This window comes from Pleurodeles waltl, chromosome 2_1 (genome assembly GCF_031143425.1).
Source record: "Pleurodeles waltl isolate 20211129_DDA chromosome 2_1, aPleWal1.hap1.20221129, whole genome shotgun sequence".
Classification (NCBI taxonomy): domain Eukaryota; kingdom Metazoa; phylum Chordata; class Amphibia; order Caudata; family Salamandridae; genus Pleurodeles; species Pleurodeles waltl.
In genome coordinates, this window is record NC_090438.1 from 655,577,958 (window position 1) to 655,592,366 (window position 14,409).

The 14,409-nt window shown below is 43.6% G+C and overlaps 1 protein-coding gene across 1 annotated transcript in view; it reads right to left on the bottom strand.

The window, feature by feature from the left end:
- ADCY1 (adenylate cyclase 1) overlaps positions 1 to 14,409 on the bottom strand; it is a 1,375,168-nt gene that overhangs the window by 1,096,241 nt on the left and 264,518 nt on the right. The window lies entirely within an intron of this gene.

Consider the following 14,409-nt stretch of genomic DNA (forward strand, 5'->3'; position numbering starts at 1 on the left):
TGAACCTACCCTTCTTTGTGCCTTCAGAACAAAGATACTTAATTAAACTAATTTGTTCTTTACAAATTGCAGGCACCACACTGTCTGCTCATGAAAGAACAGAAAAACATCACTAAGTAGGAGCTTGGCGTATAATCAGGAGCAAACAAAAGGTAGTCACAATGAACTAGACAGCTGCATTTCCCCCATCCCTGGGGGAGAACTGCACCAGCTCCTTAACAAAAGGACTGATCTTGCCTATTGTCCCTTCTTTTGATAATCCTATATGATGTCTGTATTGTCTACTAAAACTCAGAAATGCCTGGAAGGTGACATGATGGAGCTGTACAATGCACTATTAAAAATTGGTATTTTTATCGGAATCCAGCTATTTAATGACTGACTCCTACTCTTTTAAATTGTACTCTTTCATTGATGCTTTCATTATCGAACTTTGACATGTCTAGTTGTCCAGTCCTGTGAACTAATTTGTTCCCGCTATTCTGATTCAAAGAAGAATACCCAATAACCGATTATTATTTTTTCTCATTTTAATTTTCCAGCCGTTGCCCTTAACAATATGTTGTAATAGCAAAATAACATAGGTCTTACTTATGGTTGGACTTTCTGGTTTTGTACCGATGGGGCCGCGAAGACACCCACGCTGCAACTGGATGCAAAATCCATAATTTGCCACCAAGCTGGCAGTATTTTCTCCTCCTAAGCAGCTCATGTCCAATAGAATAGAGCCTCTTCGGGGGAAAAAAGAATTATGACATGTTCATCATGCCACATCTGCATGCTATTCTCTCAACTGCGGTCCCCACATCAGTTTCTGCTTCGGATCTCTTCATTTATCTAAAAGACCCAGCAGTGATTTCTGTCATTTGTGTTAGCAAACCTTTAGAATGCACTGCATTTCTCCCCCAGCTCATTAGAAAAAACGTGTCATATTCGAAGAAAAACCTTGACAACATTTCTGTTTTAGGAGCTATAACCTAATTTCAAAGGACTGTCAGGATAGATTATATTCAGTGTTAGCATGTTTTGTTAGTCCACAGCATACTTTAGAAATGTAACGCACGACATTTACTGCACACACTTTGTGGTTGCTGAACAGACCTTTAGTGCAGAATAGGCCATATGCAATGCCCATGAAAATACCATGGACAATTAATGCTCTGCTAAAAATGAACACAACATTGCCAGTTACTTTGAGATTTGTGATGTACCTTGTGATGCCATGATTGTGCCATAGGATCCGAGTTTTATCTGCAGTGGATAGAGTTTTAGGAATTTCATTGTGCAAACTGAACATATGGCCATCATCAGTGATGTGCTTGATAATACTATATCCGATGTTTTCAGTGATGTCAACAACAGTGTTGTTTGTGGTGACATCTGTAATGTAGTAAATGTAGTATAAGCAATGCCCGTGCTTTGGCGCTAGCATTGTGTACAAATTATATAGAATATGGCCTATTGCCTTTCTATGCGCAAAATACACAGTGGGCCTATCTATATAGACAAGAATAAGGGTTTTCTTAAGTTACTGGGCCTTACCCGTGTGGGAAATGTGCAGTCTTTACTGACCACTTCCAAAGGAATTAGACTTTATGTTAAGAAAATGGGTCATAACTTCTGCAAACATACAGTTCATTTTTTTTCATTCCTGACACTTGGACCACTGCTGTGTATTAAATAAGGCTATGCATAGGGAGAGCATGTAAGCTCTTTATCCTCCTTGTTCGGATTAGAATAGAACGGAGAGTCTCCGTTGTGTTTAACTTTATACGGAAACAATTCCAGTTTTGATCCACTGTGTATAGAAAGTTGCAAAATGCAAAAATAATGAGAGATGGGATGTAGATTGTAGAACTTTCCCAAGGCCCTTTTGAAACAGACCATTTATCTGTAAAAGAAAAGAAAGAGAGAAATGTTTTTTTGAAGTGCTGGGGTAGGTCTTTTCCCTCCCCCGCCCATCATTTATCCCCCAGGCGTTACTGCTTAGAGCTGCACCTAGTAGCTGAGTGGGAAGGCTTCACTCTCTTTTGTGCCATTGCTTGAGATTACACCGTCAGGGAACAGCCTGCTCTTCCCCTCTTCTAGCTGAAATTTCAGTGACAAAAGACTTTAGCTTTAGTAGTATGGGGTCATAAAAAGACGTCAGGAACTGACTAAAAAAATGCACCGCAGACAGATCTCTGGAATACATATTGTTGTCTGCAAAGCTAATACAAATACTAGGTAGAAAACCAGGGCAATCTACCGGTATTCTTATGGACAAACGAGAAGAAGCACTTAGCAGGGTCACTAGGAATTACTTGAAATCCACTTTGATGATCCCTTATTGGGGGCTTCATTTTCCGGAGAAGAGCTAGGCTAGACCCATGCCAGGAGAGGTGTAGAATACCTGGAGGGACTGCCTAATAGTGGAAGACGATTGCTGGACTCCAACCTCCTATCTAGCTTATGAGTCATTATGCCAGCTGTCTAATGCAAGAGACTAGACGCCAAACACTGCAAAATGAGTGGCTTTTTACTTGAGGGATTAGGCGAAACTCATTGTGGAGAAGAGTGCGGAACGTGAAACCTGCAGGAGAATACCATCAAGAAAAAGAGACCACAGATGTGGACAAAGAATTGAGATCAAGCAATTCCAGGGGACCAAAGGCTCTTCAAAGTCGACACTGGTGGCTATTGCCTGCCACCAGGAAGAGAACATGGGTTGCCAGGAATAAGCAGGCACCCTTTAGAGCTACCTGCCGGTATCTAACATTTGTGAAGGTCCTGAAGTGGATGACCTTAACAGAGGATAAAGGGAGCTGAGGGTTGCAAGGCAACAAATGTATGCAATGCAGCAGACTTGGAAAGTGGATTATTGGTAAGGGCAGATAGGTACCTACACTTAGCAATAGGCAACAAACCCCTACTACGTCCAGTCAGATTCTCAATAAATTATTCACAGCTCAATCCTTGGCGGCTTGTCAATGTGCAGATAGGCTGAACTTAGGAGATAAGTGTGCAAAGCATTTAAAAATCACAAAACAGTAAATAAGTAAAACACAAAACACAATAAAAATCCAACACCAATTTCAGAGAATAGATTAACTTTTTATCTTTACAATGACACAAAAATGACAAACATCCAATAAAGGGAACCAGAGATATGAATTTTCAAAGATTAAATGTTTTTAGCATATAGAAACTAAGGGGCATATTTAAGAAAAGTGGCGCGTCCCCAGTGCAGCAACACTTTCTTTGCACCCCTTACCGCCACCTACTGCCACCAAGTGTGCAACCTACTTAAAATACCGCACACAATGGCGCAGGGTAGGGGTCAATAGCATCATCATTTTTTATGCAAACGATATACTGTTCAGGGTTAGCGCCAAAATTTTGACGCTAACCCTTAACAGTACGTAGGGGCCCATTGTAACCAATGGTGTGCCTCCTGTTAATGCCTGCTGTCAGCAGGCATTAAAAATGCTGGAAGAAATGACACAAAGAAATCTCTTAGATTTCTTTGCGCCATATTTGCGAACCCCCCCCATGGGGGAACACCCCCCTTGCATACATTATGCCAGGTGCAGTCATAATGTGGCGGAAGGTTTTGCAAAGTGGTGCAATGCATGCATTTCACCACTTTGTAAATATGTGAGGCGTTATTGGTCATCCAATACCACATTAGCGCCAAAACAATTACACTAAGGTGTCATTAGATGGCGCTAGGCCCTCTTAAATCTGGGCCTACAAGCGCCTATCCAGACATCTGGTCACACTTGACCGGAGCAAAGTCAAAATTTAAGGCCGACCACCATGGAGCTCTTGCTCGACTACATTGAGCAGGAGGACTCGGCTAAAGTTTTACCTTCAGACTTAGGCGGTCATTCCAACCCTGGCGGTCCGAGACCGCCAGGGTTGGGGACCGCGGGAGCACCGCCAACAGGCTGGCGGTGCTCCCATGGGCATTCTGACCGCGGTGGTACAGCCGCGGTCAGAAACGGAAAACCGGCGGTGTACCGCCGTTTTTCCGCTGCCCTGGGGAATCCTCCATGGCGGCGCAGCTTGCTGCGCCGCCATGGGGATTCCGACCCCCATACCGCCATCCTGTTCCTGGCGGTTTCGGCCGCCAGGAACAGGATGGCGGTATGGGGTGTCGTGGGGCCCCTGGGGGCCCCTGCAGTGCCCATGCCAGGGCCCCACAAAGATTTTCAGTGTCTGCCATGCAGACACTGAAAATCGCGACGGGTGCAACTGCACCCGTCGCACCCCTTCCACTCCGCCGGCTCCATTCGGAGCCGGCATCCTCATGGAAGGGTGTTTCCCGCTGGGCTGGCGGGCGGCCTTCTGGCGGTCGCCCGCCAGCCCAGCGGGAAACCCAGAATAACCGCTGCGGTCTTCTGACCGCGCAGCGGTATTCTGCCGGCTCCCGCCGGCCCTGCGGTTACCGCGGCCGGCGGGAGTCAGAATGACCCCCTTAGTCTTTTACTTGAACATTTTCTGGACCAGGACGATGTCACAAGTCGAATGCGGCCTCCGTGGAGCCCTCTTCAGATACATGTCACAGGAGACCTCTGTCAAGGATTCTAAATTCAGACTTAGATGATTTTTCAGGATGGAATTCTTTGTCCGGGACCAAGTTGAAGTTGAAGCCAACCTCCCTGGACCCTCTTTAGATCCACTGCGTGGGAAGCCTCAGTCAACTTTTGACGTTCAGACTTAGAAACTTTTTGGAGCTTTTTCTCCCTGACATCTGCCAACCCTCCTGAGCAAGCAAATTTTGATTCAACGTCACTGGATTGCCTTTCCACGAGCCCACAGAGAAATCCTGGATGTCTAGGGCTCCGGAGCTTTTAAGCAGGACGAACCTGCAAGTCATGCAGCCGACGTAAGGCGGCTTGACTCACAATGTCATGTCAATCCACTTATAGAGCTTTTTTCCAAAGTTGCTCCAAACTTCTGGATCTTCTTCCAGAAGGACTTTGAAGGTTCTTTAGGAATCCACAACCCACCACAAGGTTCCAGAAGCTCTGAGTTGCTCCCTGTGGGTTAGGACTTCAACTTCCAGAATGCACCTGGTTCAAATCTAAAAATGACCACTGGTAACTGCTCAGATAGTCAGTTTGATCAGGGATTGTTGCAGGGGGCTCTAGGCAGCTATTTTCTACCTGTAGCATGCAGGGAGTCCCATATTGAAGCAGTAGAAGCCAGGCAAAGTCATTTTAGTGATGAAGCCGAAGTGTGCAGCTCCTGCAGTCCTTCTGAGTGCAGTGTCCAGGTGCAGGCCAGGAGTCCAGCAGGGCAGTCCTTCTTCTTCTTCTTCTTGTCTTGTTCCTGGAGGGATCTGAGATGGGGTGCAGCTGTGCCAATTTTATCATTGCTCCTGGGGTGGAAATCAGGGGGGAACTCTGTCCAATCACGTACTGGCCACCACCCTCTTGAGTGACCACTTCCTGGCAAAAATCATTCCCAGGGAGGGACATTATTCCAAAATCCAAGATGGCAAAACATCAAGCTGAGTTTAGATCTGGCTGAACCCACCCACTGGGGTGGCTACATTTCCCTTAAAACACCCCTTCCTTAATCTAATCAGGGGGCACCTGGTTGTCTCAGGCGGCAGGAAATGGGGGAGGTACAGTTGCTGTCCCAAATGTCCTTCTGTCCTTGCAAGACCAGTTTGGCTGCTCTCCCCCCATTCCTGTTTGAAAATCTGCTGAGGCAGATCTCCTCCCACAAGATACTTCCTCTGTTTTAACCCAGGCCACTTCACATCTAATCAAGGCAGCCTGGCTCGGGCTGGCAGAGGCTGACTAATCAGAGAAGGGCACTACAGGACTGAAGTTGAAAACATTTAGCAAGCGTTCTAAAACTCTTTCTAGGTACAAAGTATATTAAATTCAACAGTGACAAGGTGTTGTTTATTATAACTTTTAAGTTGATACTAAACATGTCATATTTAGCTCCTTCCTATGGAAAATTAGACTGTATTATTTTAAAATAAAGCCTCTGCCTATGAAGCCCATTCACTATAATGGGGGAAATTAATGTAGCTATTTTTCTCTCAACAGGGCTTATAAACATCTTTTATAAAGTCCCTGCTTATAGTTACACTGCACCCAACCCTGGGGACACTTAGGGCACACCTTAGGGGTAACATATGTAAAAATAAGGTAGCTTAGGACTTTGGAAGTACTTTTAATTCCAAAGTCAATTTTGGGATTAACTTTAACTTGAAAGCAGCCAGCTAAGCAGGTCTGACTTTAAAATTACACTGGGTACCACAACAGTGCACCTATGGTTGTACTAACTATGATGGGGTCCCTAAACCTGCATGCCCTACCATATACTAGGGACGTATAGGTAGGATGACACAGCCAATTATAATTAGCTTAATTTGCATATCCATTTTAATCAGCGCACAGGCCGTGGGGCTGTTTAGCAGTGCAGGGCACCATCAGAGTCAGAAAAACACCAGCATAAGTGAAAACTGGGGACAAAAAGTTAGGGGGCTTCTGCAGTCAGCCCAGTTTTCCCACAAACAGTTGAAGTGGACAAGTGGCTTCCTTACTGAAAACTTGAGTCTGCCTGGAGCCTCGCTTAGCTTAAGGATGAGAGCTCATTGATAAATGTTATATTATATTTCCTCAGATCTTTTCTGATTTATGGTTTGTATTTCAGGTGTGAGCCTCATTAATGTTTACATGAAATAAGTCTATATGATGGCTGATTCAGCACTCATTAGGTATAAGCCATGAGTTAATGTTTCAGTGGTGTTAAACCTGTAGATCTGGTTTAAGATGTGAACACATTATGAAAGGCAGTAGGCCTATCTTACTAATTGTACTTGGATTTACAATGTAGGTATAACTGTTTTGATCATGAAGAGTTAGGAATATTATGGTTTTCCATAGTAGGCACTTCAATCACACAGTTTCTCTTTAGCTACCTTGCAGATAATATCAGCAGAATAGGTTGATGGTACCAGCTCCCCTCTGTGACAAAATATTTAGTTTAGGTGCCCTGTACATGGGATATCTTAAAGGTCCCCCTTTGGATGGGTTTTTTAATGCTGTTCACATCAAGAACGTGTGTGTGCACAGCAAAGTCTTGGTTCGACAACTGTACATCATGTATTCATAGCATTATCTTTGAATGCAGTAAAATATGTTTTTCCTCAAATAAAAACCCGGACTCGAAAATCATTTGTTGATATTATAATGTTTTTTTCCTGAGTATTGAGTTTCCAACTCACATCAGCTTCTTGTAGAAGTGGTGGTGGTGGTCGCTACCTTGGGAGTCAAGTGCAAAAGAACAATAGTACAGGGCCCCCAGGAAACAAGTCGTGACTGACCACGTTGATACAACTGGCCCAGTAGCTCATAGCTGTAATTGTAGACACTAATTGAACTTGTTCCCACATCTTAGGTGAAGAGCACATTAGTATAAGGAAACATGATTTTATATGATCAACTTTATATGTGGACTTCAGCACATTGAAAAAAAAATAGCAACTGCCATTGGTCTTCCTGAATCTAAGTGCAAATAGCCCAATCATTTGCACACATAATAACACAACATTATTTAGCTGATTGTTCAAAATAGACAACTCAGGAAAAAGTGTGGTTGAAATTGAAAGCATACTGAAAAATCTCTCCACTGTGTGAATTTAATCACTTGGGGCATATGAGAATTCCCATATTGATATGACTGAAGATCAGATATTACACGTCTCATGATGTTGTTAAGCACATTCAAAATCATTTAAATCCCCCCTGATAAAATAAGATCTAAATGTATAGGGCAAAATAGTTTATGTCTGGCTATTTTATGAGTAAGAGAGAGCAAAGACCCGCTAGAGGAAAGCAACCATTGCCACCAAGAACACACTGCAATACATTATGTAACCAACTGAGGTGAAGTAAAATGTCATCGAAACCCCTCACAAAATAAGCCAAAAAGAACTATAGTTATTTGATTCACGTTGGGTCTCTTATTCTCTATTTTGCTATGAAAATGTGATTGACAAATACAAATAAACATTTATATGTATCTTCTTTCAAGAAAAACCCTCCTGATTCAAAACTAGAATGGCTACCTAATGACAATATCTGCTCTGGATGAGTGAAATACATTAAAACAGATGAGAAATATATTTCCGAACAGAAATTCCATAGATACTGCTACATCTTTTTTTGTTTTATTGAAAGATTGAGGTTCAGTCACTTAGCTAATAGCTAATTGCTGTTAGAGGAGTTACGCCACTATCCCATAAAGAGCAGGAAGGATGTTTTCACAAGCTGTATGATATTTAAAAAAATCCTCATAATAAAATTAAAAAGAATGGGTAGCAAATAAAAATATTCTGAATATTTATTAACTTATTGATAATTTGCAGGGTAAGCCTGTGAAATGGTACAAGCAGTGTCACTTAGGTTATGAATGGAAAAATAACATAATTTACCAGGGGAGGATCATCCCACACACCCTGAAGATAGCCTGAATTTGAATGGGATCTCAAACATGGCAATGAAAATTAAAAACTGAAAATGTAAGCAGCCCAGTAGATTCATAAGACCCACTGCTGTTGAAAGGATTATGAAGTCAAAACTAAGCAGCATGTTTCCTACTTTCCTCAACATTATATTCTAAGGCTTTATAATATACTAAGTGGTCTCTAAATATTCCATCTCTTATCTTCCTATAAAGTTTACTTGTACCTCTAGAACCTCTTCTTGTGTTATGTTTAGGTCCTAGAACCAATTGTACAGTGAAAATGTAAAGTATTGGGTTGTCCTGTGTTTTGACAAGGTAGATTTCAGGAACTAGTACACTTGATTTACCAAAGATGTGTGTGAAATGGTTCTGTGTAATTTTTCTGTAATCTCAGTTTCTGATGAGGATTCCTTATTTTCTCCATCTTAATTCATAATTTGCTTGACAGACCTAGTAAATGCTAATGATTTGATAAATACTTCCTGCATTGGGGTGGAATCTTAGTTGTGAGTTCACTTGGAGTCTTCAGGATTATTTAGTCTCATTGGCTCTCACATGCTTGTTTTTCTTTTATGTCATGTTACATGGTTTCATCACCAGCTAGTGCTGTATTCAAGCTAATGCTTCCATTGCTCTGGTATAACCCATCAGAGGCAATTGGTGGCTAATGCCTGTAGGTCATCCTTCTCTGCAGTTCTTCTCCTCCTGTGCTTCCTTGTGGATTTATTGCCCTTCTTTGCTTCCTCTCACTTTGTCTTTTTCCCACAGGTCACACTTTTCAACTTGCTATATCTTTTTTGTACTGATTTGTTTCTTATTTCCTTTCATTCTCTCCACATGCAAGCTCTGTCTCTTCTCTCTATATTTCCCACTCTCCTCCCCTTCCATTTTTCAGTTTCAATTTGCAATGGACTGTTTATATAAAGAACTTGGAGTACTATGGCCCTCTTTAAGACTTTGGTGGCCTTGTACGGACGCTGAAAAACCTCCAGTGCTGGCAGTCTTAAGATCACCACATTACCACTGCCATCAGATTTCTGGCTGAAAATGGGTGGGTATTGGACAGCAGTCATGCTGGTGGTCGGTGGAGAAGAGGCAGTTCGACTGCTGGCACCACCATGCCAAAAGGACGCTGCACGCTGTGTCCCGATAGCGGGGCGCTGCCGACAGTGGAAGCGCCGGGACCCGTCCCCTCCCGATGACCTCCTCGACAGATGAGGTAAGTAATCATCCGATAGGGGACGGGTGGGAGGGTTATGTGTGAGTGCGTGTGTGAGTATCGTGAACATGGGGGGAGGTGGTTGCGTGTATGTTGGTGAATCCAGACGGATGGGGTGAGTGCGTGTGTGCGGTGTGGAACGGGGGAGTGAATGGGTCTATGCAGTGCGGAGCAGGGAGTGAATGGATGTATACGGGTGAGGGGGGAGGAGGCATGAATGTGTTTATGTGCTGGAGGGGTGAGGGTGGAAGGGAGAGTGAATGTGTGTGTGTCAGTGGTGTTTGTGTATGTACGTCAGTGTGAATGGGTGTGTATGTCATGTTTGCATGCCTGAGAGGGAGTGTGTTTGCTTGTGTGTAGAAGTGTGTGAGTGCATGCGTGCAGGTATGTGGAACTGTGTCTGAGCGTATCCTGGTGACAGGAATGCTTAGTTACAACAAGAAAGTATGGGGTTCACCGGTGATGTAGAGCTCAGTATACAGGAGACTGTCCGTGGGCTCTTGGACCTCGTTGGGTTCAGAGAATGCGTGGTGTGGCTGGACCGCGCAGTGAGGGGAGCGAGGGGTTGGGATAGGCGCACAGCGAGCGCCTCCTTTGATGTAAGTGTGACAATAAGGGGACACTCCCCCTCCTGGAAACTGAGGCTAGTTGCCTCTTTCATTAGGGCCTCCGCAAGGTAGTGTCGCGTAGGCTCTCATTATCCTAATGAGACTACTGGATTTTTGGGTGGCAAGATCGTTCACAGTGTGGGGGACTAAGTCTAACCCACGGTGAAGGACCCTTGTCACCCCCAATCCGGTTTTGCTCCGGCTAACCAGCAGTGCCTCATCTCTTCCAGAGGGAAGAGATAATTGGGCAGCCGAGTGCATGACATCTTAGTACTTCCCAGGGAAGTCGTGGTCACTCAGATCCCAACCAGTTCTCTCATACCCAGTGTGGTCTCATATACAAATGACAGAGGCAGTTTAAGTTTTACAGATTGATTTAATAAAACAACTGCATTTTGATAACAAGGCGTGAGCCGCAATAACCAGAACCATACAACACAGTAGGATTGAAATAGTAACGAGGAGAGTGAAACATAGCAATAACGCTATCATAGTGCTACTAGATTACGTTCTCTCTTCTAAGTTCTATTTTGAGCACAGCATGTTAAGCTCTAAGCCTGCCTTTCAGGTTCCCCGGGAGATCATCAACCCTCATACCTGAGCAAAGGCCTGTGATCTGGATCAGCATCTGCAACAGGGCAGTCAGCGTCTAGTTGTGGTTCCCTGGTCGGAATCTCCCTCTTCCGTGTACTAGGACTAGGAAGTGTTTTTATAATTAACATGTCGGTGTTCTAAGAAACGAACCTACGTAAGAATGTGTGCTTTCTACGAACCCTAAAGACTAAACTCCTACCACGTCTATCGGCAATGTACCAGACTGTATCCTTGACTGAAGCACAGAGCGAGCAAGAATGTATTGTTTGAGAACTCCGGTGCTGAAGTAAGCTAAACAGCGTGATAGAAGAAATAAAACAAGACCGTGAAACTGGTTGTTGAAAAATAACAGTGTGAGGCTAAATACAATGCATCTAGAACAAAGTGCACAAGGGCCTAATGCTTTAAGCAAACGCGCAAAGGTTATATTAAAAATGGCTACACTACACCCTCCCCTTGTCGGTAGAAAGTGGTTCAAATCGAAACCTATAAAAATGCCCTAAAAACGCCCTATGATAAAAAAATTAACTAAAAAAACCATATAAGTTCAACAAGTCAAGAGGACACCAAAGCACACTAATCCTCAATTTAAAAATAAGCATGTGGCCAAGAGCCAAATTCATGGAACAGTGTCAATTTAGACCAAATCCAATTCAAACGGTAGTTATTGAAAGCAGGAGGATCTCCACTTCGGCAGATGACAAGACCGGAAAATCCACGCCAAAGACTATTAAGGAGCAGGTGTGTTCCAAAGCCTCAGAATCAACCAAGGCGGCATCCCGTGCAGGGCCTGTGAACGAGTTAATATCAACTTCCTCCAGGAAGGGTATTTCGTAATCAGCCTCACGAAGCAAACGCAGCCGCTGCGTGCATATCTGGGAATGAGCCCTCATCGGGAACATCAACAGATCAGCATCAACCACTGGGGGGCGTTGCTGTGAGAGACAGATGTTTAGTGCATGTTCAAAAGAGCACCAACGGCATCGAAACACGGGCTGCACATAATCCAAAACCGGTCTGAATGACAGAGACCAGTCACCCTCCAAATGTTCCAGGAGTGTTGCTCCGAAGTGCTGCATCATGTGTTCACGACACAGCTACGCTGAAGGGAGCGCCCACATTCGTTCTTGTTGCGGCGGGACAGCCATTGCGGAAAAACAACAGCAACAGCAAAATGCCGGCTAATAAAGCCAAAGTGATCGGAAATCCCCCAAAAATGCTTCCGAAAATTGAATGAATAGCCGAAGGTATTAAACCTAATATGGAAGAGAAGGTGTGAACGAAACCAACACCTACGGCTTTGAAAAAATGTGCCAATCCAGCTGTGCTGGACGCATTAAATTTACGTCCCACGAGTTCACCAAAGTGGCTCGGAAAGTTGGTATTCAACAGGGACTGTATTTCTGCTGATGACCTTGCCACCTGAAGTGCGTAGGTCACGCTTGCAGATGTAAGGGCCACATGCTTTTGAAACGATGAAGCCTTTAGTCTACTTAACTTGTCGAAATTCACCTTGGAAGTAGCAATGTGAGGCCAGATATCTGCTACCTCCCTTAATTTAGTGGGGGGAAACAACACATTCCTGCAGCACGTAACGACCTTGGTGACCGAAACAACGAAAACTATTCCAGCCCGCATGCCACAACAGTCTTCACTATTGAGGAGGACGTAGCTGCCATTTGAAAGCACCTGGAATGTGCGTTTAATCAAGGGGACCGGAACTTCCTTCAGATAGCAAGCCAAATTTGCAACCGAGGCATTACATGCCCCATGTAAGGACAGCTGCTTACAAATCATTGAATGGCTGACTGAAGTCTCGCATTCACTACCGCTAAGAAAAACCTCTCTCATGCCATTAAGACATTTGTACAAGAAGGGAAGTTCCCACACCTCATGTATATAACTATCTCCCAGGTTTTCATATCTGCCCACCGGAACATGTTTTAAACAAGAAGTGAATTGTAGTGTAGAAATGGGAAGATTAATAACCCCGTGTATTAACCACTCAGCTGAGAGAATCTCAGCCACGGTAAAAGGCAATCTTTCCAATTTTTCAATGTTAAGCATGATATAAGTCGCCTCCTTCTTAGCCATCAGTTGTTGTTGACATGTCAAATTAAAGGAAAAGAATATCTCCCTGGCTCTGATGTGCTGCCACGGAACGCGACCCGCCTTCAGTGTCTGAAGTGTCCCACCCAACTGCATAATGGACCTTGTTTGACTTTGTCCTTGATATAATGAAGACATGTTAGATCGTATAATGTCTATGGCAGAAGAAACAATGTTGTCAATGGTATATATTCGGTCGGACAGGGTGTGAATTCCATTATCCACAACAGCTAATGCCTTTTTCAAATTTTCCTGATCTATATGCCTTAACCCCTTCGCTGCCAGGCCTTTTCCCCCTCCTGTGCCAGGCCTTTTTTGCCTATTTGGGGCAGTTCGCGCTTAGGCCCTCATAACTTTTTGTCCACATAAGCTAACCAAGCCAAATTTGCGTCATTTTTTTCCAACACCCTAGGGATTCTAGAGGTACCCAGACTTTGTGGGTTCCCCTGAAGGAGGCCAAGAAATTAGCCAAAATACAGTGAAAATTTCGTTTTTTTCAAAAAAAATTGAAAAAGTGGCTGCAGAAGAAGGCTTGTGGTTTTTCCCCTGAAAATGGCATCAACAAAGGGTTTGCGGTGGTAAACTCAGCAGCTTCCCAGATTTTTCAATTTTTCAACACAATTTTGGCATTTTACAGGGACATACCCCATTTTTGCAATTTTTTGTGCTTTCAGCCTCCTTCCAGTCAGTGACCGAAATGGGCATGAAACCAATGCTGGATCCCAGAAACCTAAACATTTCTGAAAAGTAGACAACATTCTGAATTCAGCAAGGGGTCATTTGTGTAGATCCTACAAGGGTTTCCTACAGAAAATAACAACTGAAAAAGAAAAATATTGAAATTGAGGTGAAAAAAACATCAATTTTTCTCTACGTTTTACTCTGTAACTTTTCCCTGCAATGTCAGATTATCGAAAGCAATATACCGTTACGTCTGCTGGACTCCTCTGGTTGCGTGGATATATAGGGCTTGTAGGTTCATCAAGAACCCGAGGAACCCAGAGCCAATAAATGAGCTGCACTCTGCAGTGCGTTTCCATTCTATACCGGGTATACAGCAATTCATTTGCTGAAATATAAAGAGTAAAAAATAGCTATCAAGAAAACCTTTGTATTTCCAAAAAGGGCACAAGATAAGGTGTTGAGGAGCAGTGGTTATTTGCACATCTCTGAATTCCGGGGTGACCATACTAGCATGTGAATTACAGGGCATTTCTCAAATAGATGTCTTTTTTACACACTCTCCTATATTTGGAAGGAGAAAATGTAGAGAAAGAAAAAGGGCAATAACACTTGTTTTGCTAATCTATGTTCCCCCAAGTCTCCCGATAAAAATGATACCTCACTTGTGTGGGTAGGCCTAGCGCCCGCGACAGGAAATGCCCAAAAACGCAACGTGGACAC